A 17,629-nucleotide genomic window follows, 5' to 3' on the forward strand; every position below is an offset into this window, starting at 1 on the left:
TATCAATCCCATAGCGTTTGTGTGTACCACATCCCCCACCTCCGCCACCTTGCCCATTCTGAATTCTATGAAGCACAGTGTCAGTATTAAAAAGGCTAACGGAATTCTTTTTACAGACTTGAAAGTGCATTTTATTTATCAATGAAATGAGACCACAAGCATGACAATAATTTCTTGCTTGGCAGAGATATCATCATTTAATTTGAGTCGAATTTGGGAAAATGTAACATCGCCACCTTTTTTTGGGTGGCGAGTTCAAGACGAACGACCTAATGCTACAAGCTGTATCAAGATGATTGGTACTCCTCCGAGTTTTTTTGTGTTTATTGACAAGCCCGCTTCTTCAATTATGCAACATTGAATCATCTTGCAATGCTCAGGATTTATGCATGAGTTCGGTCTTGGCATCATTAAGGACCAATTTATTTGCAACGGCCCATGATCTCACATCCGCAATGCAGTTTTCCATCACTTCAATAGCACAAGTACATTATGCATTGGGTACGAAGAAGCCAAAATGATGTTGTGACTCCGAACAGAGAGGCGGAGAAGGAATTATGGGACACCCTGGATTTTTTCATCCTTATTGAAAAGGTCATTCAGCTTAGTATTGGTCACTGCGCGACACTATTTTATATTAACAAGATTAGGCAGCACCACATCTTGCATATAGCTCCATGCACATATTCAAGCAGTGCGTTGAGGATAAGTCCGGGGATAAGTGCAAAGCTGACATCTTGTGCTGTACAATTCAGAATCATGGAAACTGTTTGGAAATTAGTCGTTCTGGCATTTTGCTGTTTTAGTATCAACTATAATATTCCAGTTGCCGCCCAGACTAAAGGGAGTGGTAAGTAGGTTATGTAATTAATACGGGAGAGTGGGGTAAATCTGGTCAATTTTTACATTTTGCATCATTATGCACATTTGCACAGAGATTTAGGTTTATGATCTAACACACACATATTTGTACACCCCAATGTCAATGATTTGCTCATTCGAAGGATGGTAAAAATTATAAAAATTCAGATTTTGGCCCTTGCTTTGTTAGTGTCAACTTTTTCAATACTGCTGTTTTCCTTGTTTTGCCAAATTTTATTGATGCATAAAATAGTATTTTGTGGCAAAATTGGATCTTTTTATACCAAATGCTTGCTTGGGGGTGAAAGTCCGATTCAGACTACACATCGCAGCGTGATGCGATGATTGCGGTATCGCAATAAAGTAAATTTGGAAATGCGACGAGTTGCGTTGAGTTGCGACAAAAGTAATCAATATATCGGCACCGCAACGCGTGTGGATGCATTTTGTTAAGACCTGCAAACAAGGATGCACACATAATAGTAGAGTAACTGTGGACACCCCGCAACAAAGAACATCCACAGTTCTCTCTACATACCAGCATGTTGCAAACAACGTGCATATAAGACCATGTCTCATTTGTCGGTGTACGGAGATGTCCCGGGGGATGTCTCAGATGGAAAGTAAAAAGTCTGATAGGTCCACGGTTTGGAGCTTGGTGTGCAATGTTATTGGTTCCAGACAGGAAAAATTTGTATAAGGTCCTCGTTCGCAGGTTTGTACAAGTGTGGATGGGGAGGGATGTGTGTGCATACATCAGGCTCAAACTTGGTAGCTGCCTGTTGGTTGTAAATGCAATTGGCAAATGTAAAATAGTCTTACTTGCCCAATAGGCTATTCCAGTTGAAATCCATAAACCCCTTATGGAAGACATAACCTTAATCTCTCAGAGAATGGGTGTAGATTGTAAATAGAGTCACCAATTCAGGTAACCCCACTTGAAATTCACACTACCTGTGTGGAAGATTACAGCCACGACTTACATAGGGGGTATATGGACTTCAATTGTAATAGCCCAATTATCCAGTAGATATTGTAAGTAAAATAGTACCTAATTTATTAAGCCATTTTGTACAGTCAAACTGAACTACAGTAACTGGTCCAATATGTGCTATACATGGGCAAGTTGATCAAAGGTACGTCTGAGCCCTTGTGTGTGTGTGTGTGGGGGGGGGGTGGGGTGTGCATATCTCAGTTTACAGCATCCATTGTTTAAGAGGAAACATGAAAACCAAATTAAAGCAAAACCTAAACATTCTTTTACATTTGAATCTTCAACAATTACAGGACCTAATATTTATAAATTCATACATTTGCGCTAGCAGATAATAATATACTGAAAGTGCCTTTCAGTATACTTTTTAAGTATCCTTCAAAACATGTATGGGATCTAGAGAAATGGGTCATTTATTGCTGTAATCAATTTGAGCTATGGCAAAAAAGCTGTCAAAGTCTTAACATATTTTGTTGTTTTCAGCAATGTAAAACTGTCTCAGGATCATAACTCCCAATTGACAATTGATTTTGTGTAACATATATTATATTTGATTGCTTCATATTTTTTGTTTTCATCAGAAAATACTGAAAGGCACAACTCCATGGCTTTTGATAATCAAAGTGCTCAATTTCCAATCAAAAACTGTTTTCAATAACATAATAACCACCTCTGCAAGCAAATTATTCAATCATACCAATATTACGCTAGGCAAAATTCAAAATTACATTTCCGTATTTTGTTACACAACAAAACTATCCCTTAATAGCACTTTTCACCGAGTTAATTTTAATTCAACTCGCAGTATCCTGAACACAACAGGTTCAGCAATAAATATATCAGCCTCAAACTAACTTCCATGCTCTAAATTATATGTGTAATTCCAAATATTTTCAGCATCAACCACTGCATAGATGCGTCTTTTCTTGCTTTGCTTTCTTATAGGAAGTCAATAACCACTTACAACTCGTACCCTAAAACGACAAACCCATCGATCATACCAAAAAACGAAACATACTAGCATAAGTAAAGTTAGTGTATTGAAGACATGCAATATACATCAGCTCACTGTGTAGCTTAATGTGATATGGATTTCTTCTTTCTAGAAACATGTCGTAAAATTACGTGTGATTCTGCGTATATTGATTGCCGGCAGATTGTTGCCTCAATCACCGCTTGCCCCATCTACGCTGCCTCGATTAAATCCGACAAATTACTTAGTGCTAATAGACATAGCACATGCAAACTAGTTTGCAATAATAATAATACAAAAAAAATGGAAAGAGGAACAACAAGATAAATCACAGTTTAAGAAAGGCATCTTAAATTTGGTGAATACTGAATATTAAAAAAAAACATGCATTAACTTGGCTGTGATAATAGCAAATCAGTATGGCTGTAAGCGTGTAGGAGTAAAGCACTGTGCTCTAAAAGAATTGCAGCGTGGAGAAAACTTTTCAAATTACACTTTGAACAAAGAAATTTATGATTATGTAGAATTATTCATAAATTGTCTCTGGTTTAATAATTGTGCTTCATAAACATATGAAATAAGTTCGAAGAAAAGAATCGAGTTGCAGGTATATAGTGCACATCAACAGCAGCTAAAGGGAGTATCCCATTATGCTTTGCAGTACCATAATATAACTAAATGTGTCATAGAAAATGTACACAAAATCTCTCACTTCAACTTTCAATTTTTTGCTTAAATCAGGGAAGCTTAGACTTTTGTTTAAAAAGTATTGTGAAACTATCCATAGCTCTCATTATCTAAGCGGCTCTTGTTAATATTTTGTATACATTTGCTATGAAGCATGCAGATATACTGCAAAGCATGATGGGATACTCCTTTCAGCTGCTGTGGTGCACTGAGAGGAAAGAACCTGCTGATTATTATATGCTCTCATCAAAACTTAAAGGAGGTGAGCCAATTCAATCTGATCTCACTAATTTCCATCGCATCACATATTAAAGCTGTCACCATACCCGTATAGATATATACGGGTGTATGGATTTCAACTGTTATAGCCCAGGTGATGAGGATTGCGCTCTATATTGGCGACAGCTTTAATATGTGATATGATGGAAATTAGTGAGATTGAAACCACGATGACTAAAGGATACCCAATTGGGAATTAATTACCATTTTTAAGCCCTTTTCACATCAGTTTTCCATAATTAAAGTGAAATTTTCGAACGGAGCGCGCGAAATATGTTCAATTTCAGACACTATTTAGCACAAAATGATTGCGAAGTGTTATATTTGATGCGCGCAAAGCGCGCAAAATTGTGCAATTTTACTCTATTTTGTCCTCAAAACACGATGTCTTTTGGGCTATGAAAGAAAGATGCACATATTCATGACAACTATTGCTTGAACCTTTCTTCTATTTTTAAGAAAGAAGTCCCCATGGCCAAAAAATAAGGGCATTGTGTCCCCACTCCATCTTCCGCCACCTATGATGCACATTACAACATTTTGTCCCGGTATTTCAAGCCAGAGAGCAATTTGTACCCACTGCCCTTGCCTCATCCCGAGGCTTTCCCTACCTAGAAATGCGGAACAAATGTTGGCGTCGCCGGAAAATTTGTGAATATACAGGTCGATATAAAATATAGTATCAAGCATTATGGTTTTTTTCTGATATTTTCTGAAAGAATGAAAATCAGTGCTTTTTATTAAAAAACAAGAAATGTCTTTAAAAAGACAACGCCATGGATGCAGATCATGTTTCATAATTTTGCATTGCAAGTACTTTGAATGCTAGTAAATTTGAATGTTTGGTACAACTAACCGGGTGCGAAATATTGGCATTTATTGGTAAATACCACCAATGACATACTAGGAAATACTCAAAATTTTCATGCTGAAAGCGGAATTGAAAAATGTGTGCTAAATAGGTCTACATATTTTAATTCATACCTGAACAAATGGCTTTAATTGAAATCACATCCTCTGAGTTTTACAACAATACAACAGTCTATATTCAGACAACCTTTAAGAATGTTTGCTGCTTAAGGTAGAAACATCGGCTACGGTGTCATGCACAGATTTGGTTTAAAATGATACAGGATGTGTAGTTGGGTGAGAAAAAACTTGCCTGCCAAGTTTTAATTTTTGCCAACAAAGCGTTTTTGAGTTATGCCTTTTTTTATCATTAGAAAGCCCCATTGACTTTGCACATAAAGTGGTTTTGACACTAAGCCTCGTTCACTAAAATTGGTAAAAGTTTGAAAATGGATACTATGTTTAAATATTATTTTTTCTCCTTTTTATCCCATTTATAGAACTGCTTTTTGGATCTTTTTATTACAAAAATGTTACCAAATAATATTAGTGACTTTTTTCCAATATATTGGTCAGTAATATAGGGGATATTTGAAGGTAATGTTAGTACTTGCTCAAATTTTCTTGATTTGATCTAGAAACACTGAATGACCCAATTTCATAATTATTGTCTGAGCTAACCATAGGGCCAATTATAACAAACAAGGTGTCATATGAAAGGTTATTAAATTTAGAAACTTTTCTCGCCAGCTTTTTTTAATAAAGTGTTTCTATTTTAAGTTATGGGTGTTTCTAGATTTCCCTAATTTAAAAATAGAAAAAATTATTTTTCTCAAAAACTAAACACTTTATCCAAAAAATCTGGCGAGAGAATTTAGATATTAGGCTTATTAACCACCCCACAAACTATGGAGACCATATCACATTCCCTCTAGGCTAGCAATAATTATTAGTAGAAAAAATTAGGAATTTTCAAAAATAAAGAAAAACATAAGAATTGTTTAAATTTTCATGAAACATTAAAAATCAGTGGAGTAAAGACTTATCTTCAATTGGTTATATATTTGAAATGGATACATAATTCTGATTTGAAATAGTGGCTATTTTCCTGCATGGGTCTATTATCCGATGCTCCTACCTTAAGGGATTTCATATCAACCAAGTTTCATGACAATCCAACTATCTATTATCAGTAACTTTAACCTTGATATGACCTTGATGGTATCCACAATCTGACAATCTATACTCAATTCACCTTGGATGACCTTGACCTGACATTCAACATTTTCCGCTTACTAACTCATCATGTCCATAACCCCCATAACAATCTGTCCTTTTAGGTCTACATATTTTAATTCATACCTGAACAAATGGCTTTAATTGAAATCACATCCTCTGAGTTTTACAACAATACAACAGTCTATATTCAGACAACCTTTAAGAATGTTTGCTGCTTAAGGGATTTCATATCAACCAAGTTTCATGACAATCCAACTATCTATTATCAGTAACTTTAACCTTGATATGACCTTGATGGTATCCACAATCTGACAATCTATACTCAATTCACCTTGGATGACCTTGACCTGACATTCAACATTTTCCGCTTATTAACTCATCATGTCCATAACCCCCATAACAATCTGTCCTTTTACCTTTTCTGTGTTTTACCATTTACCAATATTTAGTAAATTACAGTTAAAATCCATTAAAAGCATGGTATTTTATTTAAGACATATTTATTCACAATGTATAGTTTACTGGTAGTTACAATCTACCCCAATTACTGGTATTTACCCTCCCCGTGACGACGACTAGTGTCACTCCCAACATCAATTATTGATGGTAGTAGTGGCACCTGCACTGTTTATACCCAGCTTGTTTCCTTGTTTGGTCAGATCAGGGAATGGTCACTCAGATTAATGCTCATTATTATTGTTGAATTAGTGGTCACACTTGTTGCAGCTTATCAGTAGCCTGGATCAGCAGGAGTGCAATTGTATCCTTTTTCATAGAGCAATGATTGTTCAAAATGTTTAATGTCAAATGGTTCCTAAAAACTTATTTGTGAACGGATCTCGTTGAAAAAAACAAAATGTATGTTTAATATATTAAGTATTTCATTAATAGCAATTTCCTAAGTTTCCATCCATAAATAACCACAGAGCATTATCTGTTTACAAAATAAGTGTTTATTTCAGATTTCCAATTATAGGCATGTTATTAGTATACTGATAAGAGGCCAAATCCAGACCTTCTGGTCATAATTACATTGTTATAGTCAAAAACGGATACTTTGTCCTGGTAGTCCCTGGCAACCCAGTCTACATGTGGCTCAGTCGCAAACATACACGACAGAAACCGGCTGTGAAGGAGCCTATATGCACGTAAACAACTTTAATTCTTATTATAAAATCCGTTTTTGAGTATAATAGGAAAAAACTCAGATACCATGGATGGATACCGACTATATATTTAGAGAACTTTGCCTACTAGGAATTTCATTGAACCATATGGGATAGGTGGAAAACAAAATTCAAAAGAAAATATCCTATTTTGGTCAAAATTTAACCAATTTGAATATGTTGGGTGTCAATCTGGACTGAAAATGAGCCATTCGCCAGATTTCGTTGATTACAGCAACTTTCATCCATAAACAAAAAACTTATTCAGCACATTTCATATCTACCTAAACTCTTGAACAACCTCATCCTTTTTTCTGAAAATAACCACAAGAAACTCATGCATATGCAAAATGAAGCAATTCCTATTGCTAACTTGGTAAAATGCACACTTGTAGCCCAATCTCGTACGTCATAGCACCCAGTTTTGTTTCAAAATATTGCAATTACACATTAGTTCTTTCAAATATAAAACGCTAAAGCCCAAATCTCGAACAATCGAACATAGCTGATCATTATATTTATAAAGATATAGCAAACTTTCCATGATAGAGATTCGACCCAAGAAAAATTACACCTAAATTGAGTGTCAATTCAGTACTATACCCGCATGGCGGGAAAAATTTAAATTAAAAAGGTGTAACTCACAATTTCGCTAATTTCAACACTGAATTCGATCGGTACAGTGCCTTAAACCATGACCCAGTTTAGCAGCTCAGTAGGGCATTGCACTCCTGGATGGTCATAATAAGATTGTAAATAAAAATCCCTTTAAAAAGGGATGCGTCTGGTCCAGAGAAAAGATTGGATACGTTGTGGTCATGGAAACAGACTTGACGAATCAGGATCCAAGTACTAGTATATTCTCATGACTTTTTATTAATCGACATAAATATAAAAATGAATATAGTTGGTGGTATTTAAATAATTTTTTGAGAATTATTACTTTTTATTGTTGATGGTATTGGACATATGTACTCAAGTGATATGTACTCATGATAGCGACACTGTTTCATCTCGTTGACCGCATATAACCTGACTCCGAATGACCTCTGTTGATGACATTGATTAATTAATTATTTATTTAACTGACTACTCTTTCTTCTTTAAAAAGGTTAATATTATAATGCAACCCTGGCACAAAATGGTATAATCCTAGTTGCGGCATGATAGTGGTACTGTTTCACCCCGTTGACCTCCATATGACCTTTGACCCCGGATGACTTCTGATAGATAACATTTGACCTCGGATGGAATTAATTAATTTATTAATTATTAATTTATTAATTAATTAATTAAATAATTAATTAAATAAATCTATTTATTTATTTATAAAACTCTTTCTGTCTCCATTTATTAAGGGTTAATATATTTAACCAATCCCTGTCACAAAATTAATAAATTAATAAATAAATAAATAAATTAATTAATTAAATCTAGGCTGGTCAAAACCCATCTCTGCTTTCAATGATCACTTTGTGAAATGAAGTGCATTACTTTACCAGCGTGCTTCACAATTTGTGTAATATAATTAGAGAACAAAAAATAGTTTCAAATTACTATTTCATATCATTCCCGGGATATCATTAAGTTTGGAGGAACATTATTACAAAAATTACATAAATCATTACATGTTTAATTCGCCGGCTGATCCGCCATGAGCTGTTATGGCGTGTGGTGGTGAGCCAACGACATGTAATCGTTTGTGCACGCTGGTTCGAATCCGAACGGTTCTGATTTTTTCTCTCCTTTATTATAATGCCAGTTTGTCTGAGCTCCATTTCTTTAATTATTATATATTTTCTCAGGCATGTATCCTCTGGATCCTCGCATTTAATTTTTAATGTCTCATATTGACTGATGTCATGCTATGACACAGCAGATAGGCCGCCCTCTCTAATTATAATTAATTTACATTGGCCGTGCGACATTTACGAGAGAATAAAATCATTACATGTTTAATTCGCCGGCTGATCCGCCATGAGCTGTTATGGCGTGTGGTGGTGAGCCAACGACATGTAATCGTTAGTGCACGCTGGTTCGAATCCGAACGGTTCTGATTTTTTCTCCTTTATTATAATGCCAGTTTGTCTGAGCTCCATTTCTTTAATTATTATATATTTTCTCAGGCATGTATCCTCTGGATCCTCGCATTTAATATTTAATGTCTCATATTGACTGATGTCATGCTATGACACAGCAGATAGGCCGCCCTCTCTAATTATAATTAATTTACATTGGCCGTGCGACATTTACGAGAGAATAAAATCATTACATGTTTAATTCGCCGGCTGATCCGCCATGAGCTGTTATGGCGTGTGGTGGTGAGCCAACGACATGTAATCGTTAGTGCACGCTGGTTCGAATCCGAACGGTTCTGATTTTTTTCTCTCCTTTATTATAATGCCAGTTTGTCTGAGCTCCATTTCTTTATTTATTAATTTAGTTTAATATAAATTGCGCTGTCCTTTTTTTTAAAGACAGTTCTTGTTACCACTTATATAGCCTGTCAGTATGGTCAGTACACACGGCTTTAGGACCGTCGTGTATCGACCAACCGGTGTAACTGTGTTTTACCGACGGCCCATGATTTCTAGGGGGTGAGATTGCTGACTTACATGTACTTCACACTTTCTTACTTATTTTTTACTTACTTACGTTTTTGCTTGATTACTTACGTTGTTGCTTACTTACTTACTTACTTACCTACTTACTTACTTACTTACTTACTTACTTACTTACTTACTTACTTACTTACTTACTTACTTACTTACTTACTTACTTACTTACTTACTTACTTACTTACTTACTTACTTACTTACTTACTTACTTACTTTACTTACTTACTTACTTTTTAATTAAGAATAATTTATAATACACATAAAATTAATATTTTCTTTACAGACACTTACCAATATACATATCAACGGTATTCCAAACTTTTGTGGGACATTTCACGGAATAGCGACTACGACAAAGACATACCACCTCTTCAAGATGGACCAGTCAATGTAGAGCTCACATTCTCATTGAAGGATATCTATTTTTTTGTACGTTTGTGCCTTAACTTTCTTATGCACCACTGACCAGTGTGGTGGTAAAATGTATTGTGATGTGAACCGATGGTGATCATAGTATGGTGGTGGCTGGGGTGACGGGGCGGGGTGGGTGTGTATAAAGGGAGGGTTAGTGCGCGTTGGTATTTGCTTAAAAGTAGGACATACATCCCAGCAAACACAAAAATGTTCTTAAACGTTTATTCAAAACGTTTTAATAACATTTAAATGTCAGTTTTACATAAAGAGCATGAATACGTTTTTAAAACTTCGACAAACATGTTTGCAAAATATCTTGTCAACAGTTAAATAACATTATTTTATAGAATGTTTTGCATCACGTTTTCAAAAATGTTTTATTGAATGTTATTAAAACGTTTTTATACCCTGTAAAACGTTGTGTGTTTGCTGGGATGACATGAGAATTCTCATTAACCGTGGACCTATTTGTAAAGAGTACATGTATATCATTTGCTGAGCAGGGCCCTCAATGTTTTTCAAAATTCTGATCTGATATATTATAATGTATTTTAACTCTCTCCACGCGGATGTCGACTGCAGACGACAAGTTTCAAATTTTATTTGAATTTTTCAAAAATTTCAGAATTGTAAATTTTTATGACTATATTTGAAATCAGCATGAAACATGCATTAAAATGAGTACAAACAAGTTCAGTGGTTCTTAAGATAGCTCTTGTTATTTTGAAAAATTTCTCAAAACTTTAAGTCTTTTTATGTTGAAGCTTATGACTAGCACGCAGAGCATTAATAAACTAGATCACCACTTTGACTCAAAGAAGTTTGCAGGTTGCTACGGACTTAATCTCCTGCTGTTAAGGGGGTACTACACCCTTTTGTTAAATTTTGACTATTTTTGCATTTTTCTCAAAAAATAATAACACACTGGTAACAAAAGTTATGAATATTATTGGGGCGAGGAATCCAATTACTACACTGAAATTTCAGTGACTCAGAACAAACGGTTCAGTATATATGATAGGAAATGAGGTACATCCTAGCGGTACCTTATTTCTTATCATAAATAACAAACGCTTGCCATGGGTCACTGAAATTCCAGTGTAGTAATTGGATTCCTTGCCCCTATAATATACATAACTTTTTTTACCACTGTGTTATTAGTTTTTGAGAAAAATGCAAAAATCGACACAAATTTATCGAGGGGTGTAGTACCCCCTTAAGAACATTTTAATTGGATTGCGTAACTGACCTGATCCTGTGACTGCACTGACGTTGACCCTGTGCAGAAAGCAACACATTTCGGGGACTAAAGTTAAAAAGTAATTGAATGATGATAAAAATTCTTTAACATTTTGATTTTTAACAACGTAAACTTAAACCCCGAATTTAAAGCATCTCCATCGACCACACAACGACCAACATGCATAAGAATACGTTTTGACACAAACCCGTTCAATTCAGTATAGAAACAGTGGTGATAAAAATTCCCTTTAAAAGGGAAAGCCAGCCTCAATGTAGAAGAGGTCTTGTAATTAGTTTTGGTCAATGTGAAAGGCATTTTTAGGATCACGCTTACATCTACATGACAGTCCACCAAACCATCAACGATGAGAACATGCACACTGAAACAGCAGAAAACATTAATTCCTAATCTCATGTCAACTCTTTTAATTCATTACATGTACTCCAAATTGTTCTGGTCTGTTTGTTTTGTTGTTGTTGTTGTTGTTGTCGTTGGTTTTTTTGTCTTTTCAGCTTTTTACCCACGATATCTCAATTTCCAATTTTGTAATACCAGAACTTACGAACTCAATATCTTCGCTTAGGAATGTCCGATTTCACTGCTTTCGATATATACACTGCCGGTTTGAGTTAACTTACATGTACATTTTATTTTAAAATAACTTAATTAATTCGCAATGTATAGTTTAAGCCTACTATATTATAATAGATAGTGGCCAGCACATTTATAAAGGACTGGTTACTCACTACAATCTTCACTCTTAAACTGTGTTTTTCTGAATGTGCTGATCATGTTGATTGCTAGTCGGAAACTCCTGCGAAGCTATGGACATGGCATCTTACATACTCCATTCTATAACAGTCTGCCTAGTGCCTTGTGTGTTTTCTCTTCAATCATTTTGTTGAATGTAATTTTATGAATCAAATAGTTATGTGTCATTTTATTTATAATAAAGAAGTTATTAAATTAATAAAGTAAGACAATTTATTTATCTATAAGTGCATGTCAAATGGGGTACATTGTTCAATACTATATGCATAAATTATGCCCATATTATAGCTAGGCCCTAAAAACTTTATTTTGCATCGGATTTTTCCCGTTGAAAAGACAAAACTGATGTTTATGATAGCAACCATTTCATCAATAACATTTTGAGTCATTTTTATCCATAAAACGACACAGGATATGATAGATAACTACTTTCACATCAATATGGTCCATATGATCACAGATTGTTGAGAATCTGTGATATGATCCGGGGATATGATGAAGATTTTGATTCTATAGATCTGTTATCAACATGATATCACGCTGTTCAGTGGTCAAGGAGTAAGGCCCCCCAGTAAAGGACACTGATATGACATCATAGGTGATGTCAGATTTTCTTCTGCTGACCATATGATGCTATATATATTAACTATTATTGTTACATTTAGGCCTTTAAACTTTTAAAGTCATAATTAATTAGTTCAAACATAACTTTGGTAATACTCACTCGTTTTCGATCGTTGAAACGGCAAAACATACTTACTTTTCCTAACAAATCGAATTAAAATATTTTTAAAAAAATTTAACCACAAAAAGTAAAAAAAAAAAATCATTCCAATACCACTAAAATATAATCTCTTGAGTAAACTGACCCCAAACCTGAAACAGGTACCAGCCCCGAATGGGCTGGCGAAAACAACACTCAAAAATCAACATGGAAGCGTCATGGAAGAACAGAGGATACCTTAAATCATCCACTGAATGAGTAATCCAGGCAAAAGAAGAAACAAAACAAACAAACAAATCACTTTTTTCTTTAATTACACACACTTGCAGATTTCGGATTTAGGTTTAGACATTATTGATGAGATTCAATAATTAACATGTTTTCCATACCAGAAATTCACAGAAATTTGCATGACGATACGTTTTAGCAAACGAAAAAGAAGCACTTTTTGTTATCGCTATGGAAAACCTCGCTCAGTAAAATTTCGGGGTTGCACTACACTTGGCTTAACTGGGTTCATAAAACAGTGTAAAAATAACTGAAACTGTGTGGAATTATTGTCTTTCTGATAAAATATTACTTTTATTTTCAAAGAATTATTTTTCTAAAATCTTCTTGAGATCACATTTTATTCACGTGGCGTGAATCCCCGCATTACACAACATTTCCAGTGATATTAGGTCCACACCATGTAGTCGTGCAATAGACTTTTTCATGCTCATTAACATGATTAACTTGTGTTGAAACGGTGAAAGGTTTTAACATAACAAAGAGCAAGCTCCGAATTTTCAGTATAAAAATCTATAAACTGTCTTATTTGCATAACAAGGAACAACTTCAATAAGAGCCAACGCCCCTTTTGAGGAAGTTTAATTCTTATGAGTGGCTTGAGGTGAGAAATGGGGCCAATGAAGATTGATAACAATATGTGACGTGTCATGTCAAAAGAAGAAACTTTTGGGCAGGTTATCAATTTTGAGGTTTTTACATATCTAAGATGTAGAGATATTTTGCTCCACAACGCCGTTTTCCCCAATGAAATCGGACATTTCTAAGCGAAGATATTGAGTTCGTAAGTTATGGTATTATAAAATTGGAAATTGAGATATCGGCCTTTAAAAATATAATTGACAATGTTGAGAGTAGGAATTACCTTGAAAAATGTCTCACAAAATACAAGATGCCAGTTATATTCCGGTCTGAAACTATCAGACAATATTTTCAACATTAATAACATCACAAATTCGCAACAAACCCAAATTGTGAAAAAATCACCCGGGCAGATTTTTGGCTATTTCTCCATTTACGATCCTGCCCAAAAGTGTCTCCTTTTGACATGACACGTCACATATTTATTACTGAATTATTGATAAACATTTAAAATGACACCCTTGTTTACTGCATGCCTATATAGATATGGTCTGAATGAATTGTTATATCAGGATTTGTGTGACCGGAATTTGGTGAAATGGGATACAAGGATATGATATATGGGGTTGGTGTGGATATACGTGTGAGTGTGTGTCGGGGTGGGGTGCTTTGGTCAGTGTGTGCGGTGCGTGGGAGTATTATTTGTGTATGTTGGATGATTTTAAACGTCTAAAGAGAATCGTTATAAATTCATTTGAAGAATGGCTATTTTTATAATTTGTTTATTAGGATACAAGAAATAAGATCGCCACCATATAGGCCTACGGATGGTTTGAACAGGTAAGTTATTTTGAAATCTATATCCCGCACTTAAACCACGCATACCCCACGCAGACCCTCTACCTTAATGGATATGTACAAAAAAGAGTGTCAACCGTGATGACATCCAACCACGGAACACCAAGGGCCGCGCGGATCGCGTATAGGTTAAAGACCACTAAATAGGCCTGGGCGATACATTGAAATACGACGAGGAACTATTTGTTTTCATGGCATTCGAAAAGACTGCATTAAAATCGCTGAAATTGATCAAGTTATATAGCCAAAAAGTACTTTTTAGAGTTTGATGCTTCAAAATGGTACATTTTCTCTTATAATATGACATTTTTTTTTTTTTTTTTTCAAAATTCATACGCACGGCTTCGGTTTTTAGTAAATAGTCGCCTTATCATATTGTAACTTTCAGCTTCGAGGGCGCACTGTCATTTTAAGGTGTTTACGGTTCAGTGCGTTAAAACAAGAAAAGTCTCAGGTCAACCTATGTTGAATTTGTGATCATTTGGCATCTAAATCATATAGTTTCACCTGATATTGGTGGCATTGAACTGTGAGAGTTCTGAATATGAGAAAATTTCACCCGAAATTAGGCATTTTCCCATTGAAACACGTGTAATACATAATTAGTGGTATTTAACCTATAGAAACACTGAATTCTATGGATCTGATATTCGTCATGGAGACTTTTCTAGCTATTCTTTGCTTACATTTCTCAATATTTAACTGTATTTGCCCTGGCAAGAAAACGTGCATCTTCTTCGACTACTAAGGTATGTTATTAGAACCCGTTGAGGTACCGGTAGTAACGGGTTGAGGGGGGGGACTTGTGGCATTAGTATTGGGTTTACGGCTGGTTTCTGTGATTTCAGGGCTTCTAAATTCAACAACCTTCGATTGCCTGCGTATACATATAGAAAGCTTAATGATGATGAAAAATCAATGTTGATGATCATATAGACATGCCACTTTGTTAATTAGACCCACATGCACATTTTGTTGGTGATTTCCTTGCCCTAAATAACGTACATAGGCCTATACGTGTAAATACAGTATAGGCCTAGGCCAGGCATTTTGCTTAAGCTTTAAGGTGCATGTAAGGCCTATTAGTCACGTGTAAAATAAAACCTAGTCTTTGTGTACACGTTGTCTATGGGCCTCTACAGCATCCTGTGTGGCCTCACTCTATCCTAACTCAAGCCGGAACCCTAACTTGATCTATAACTCTATTTTAAACCCATATCTAATCCTCGGACCTAGCCGTATCTCTATCCCTATCCATGAGCCTAGCCCTATAAAAACCCTATTCCTTATGCGAACCTGACCCTAATCAACAATTCTAACAATAAACAGCAAGCCTATATCGGAACACTAACCCTAAAGCAATCTTAATCTGATCTGATCGTGCTAGGACAGGCTACAGATACGAATCTCCAGATATAGTCCTAGGTTGAAGCAAAAACAGCGAAACAGTCATCATACAGGGTGTCCGAAAATCATTGATATTTTACTCGTCATGCTGTTTTCCAGAAATTTTCTTGTTAAAACATGTATTGCAAATGTCAATGTTTACATTCATGGCCTTTTACCCGAGATTGGAGCACCTTTGTGCTTATATAGGGTCTCAATTCTATATAGGCTGATGCCACAATAATTACCTGCAAATCAGAGGCTGTGCAATAAATATCTGCCCCCAAGAGGGGGAAGGTATTTTTGGCAGGTTGAAAAGTGGTAAGAGATGTTTGGTAAGTCATAATGGGGTAAGTTAAAATGATATGTTTGAACTGAATCTGAAAAACACTAAGCTAGTCCGAATATCGGACTAGCGCAGTGTTTCCCAAATGCAGATTCCGACTAGCGCAGTATTTTACAAACTCGGACTAGCGCAATGGTTTTCGCAATTGGTAAGAAATAATCATTGGTTTTTGCCACGGCAGTGGCTATAATACGGAATTTCCACTTAAAAAATAGCCCAATTGGGTGCTATGTGGGTTTCTTATCTTTTAATTACTTTATTTATTACACCCAATGTTGGTGGAATTCATGTCATTAATTTAATATAATCCCTCATACTGCTATTGTTGCCAGATTAGCATGGGAATTTGCTTAATTTGCTTATGCATGAAATTGAATTCATGTTAAGTGACAAATCTTGGCTCCTTTGTTTGTACATAATGCTTCGTCCTGAGTTCTATTCAACCACATGCATGCACTATGGGATTCACTGACTATTGGGTTAAATCTTATCTAATGCATGATGACCTTGACCGTCCATGAGATCCAGATAAACAATTTTCGCCAGCAGTTTTTTTATACATATATAGAAGATTAGGAGTAGTATAGCGATAACTTTGTTTAACTAGAATAATTTTGGCAGTTATTAAATGTGCTGGATATGTGTTTTGTTTGTGGATAAATTTGGCTATAATCAACCAAATCAGGTGCATGACTCAATTTCAGCTCAGATTGACACCAAACATGTTCAAATTGTTAACATTTTGATGAAAATATGATATTTTCTGAAGTAATGTTTGGCATCTTTTCCGCCTATCAACAATACTTTAGTTGTCAGTAGTATCACAGACCTGCAAGACCGCTGAGCATAGCGTGATATGTTTGGTTGTGATCATGTTGATAACAGATCTAATATTGTATACAGAATTAAAATCTTAGTATGGACCAAGTCAGTAAATCTCCTATCCTTTATCGTTTTATGCATAAAAAAGGACTCAAAATGTTATTGATAACATAATTGATATCTTAAACATCAGTTTTGTCTTTCCAACAGGAAAAATCCCATGCAAAATAAAGTTTTTAGGGCATAGTTATGACATGGACATAATTTATACACCATGTACACGTAGGCTATAATATTGAACAAATGTACCCCATTTGACTTGCACTTATAGATAGGAAGGTAAATAAATAAATTATTGTATTATTTTATTAATTTAATTAATTATTTATTTGTTAATTATAAATGACCTTGGTCCAACAAGATTTAAGCAAAACATCTTATAATAGAACATTCATTCTAAAAGTAGCCTCAAACTGTAATTGAACCAAATGATACTTTATGAGGTCAACTGAATATTGATTGTCGGATT

The 17,629-nt window shown here is 35.1% G+C and overlaps 1 protein-coding gene across 1 annotated transcript in view; it reads left to right on the plus strand.

The window, feature by feature from the left end:
• Positions 1-442: 442 nt before the first annotated feature.
• LOC140138031 (acetylcholine receptor subunit alpha-like) overlaps positions 443-17,629 on the plus strand; it is a 34,524-nt gene continuing 17,337 nt past the window's right edge. Inside the window, exons 1-3 of the mRNA XM_072159869.1 lie at positions 443-850; positions 9,950-10,095; positions 14,478-14,528. The gene's annotated coding sequence lies outside the window, so the exon portion shown is untranslated. The remainder of the gene's footprint in view (positions 851-9,949; positions 10,096-14,477; positions 14,529-17,629) is intronic.

Source organism: Amphiura filiformis, chromosome 17 (assembly GCF_039555335.1).
Source record: "Amphiura filiformis chromosome 17, Afil_fr2py, whole genome shotgun sequence".
Lineage (NCBI taxonomy): Eukaryota > Metazoa > Echinodermata > Ophiuroidea > Amphilepidida > Amphiuridae > Amphiura > Amphiura filiformis.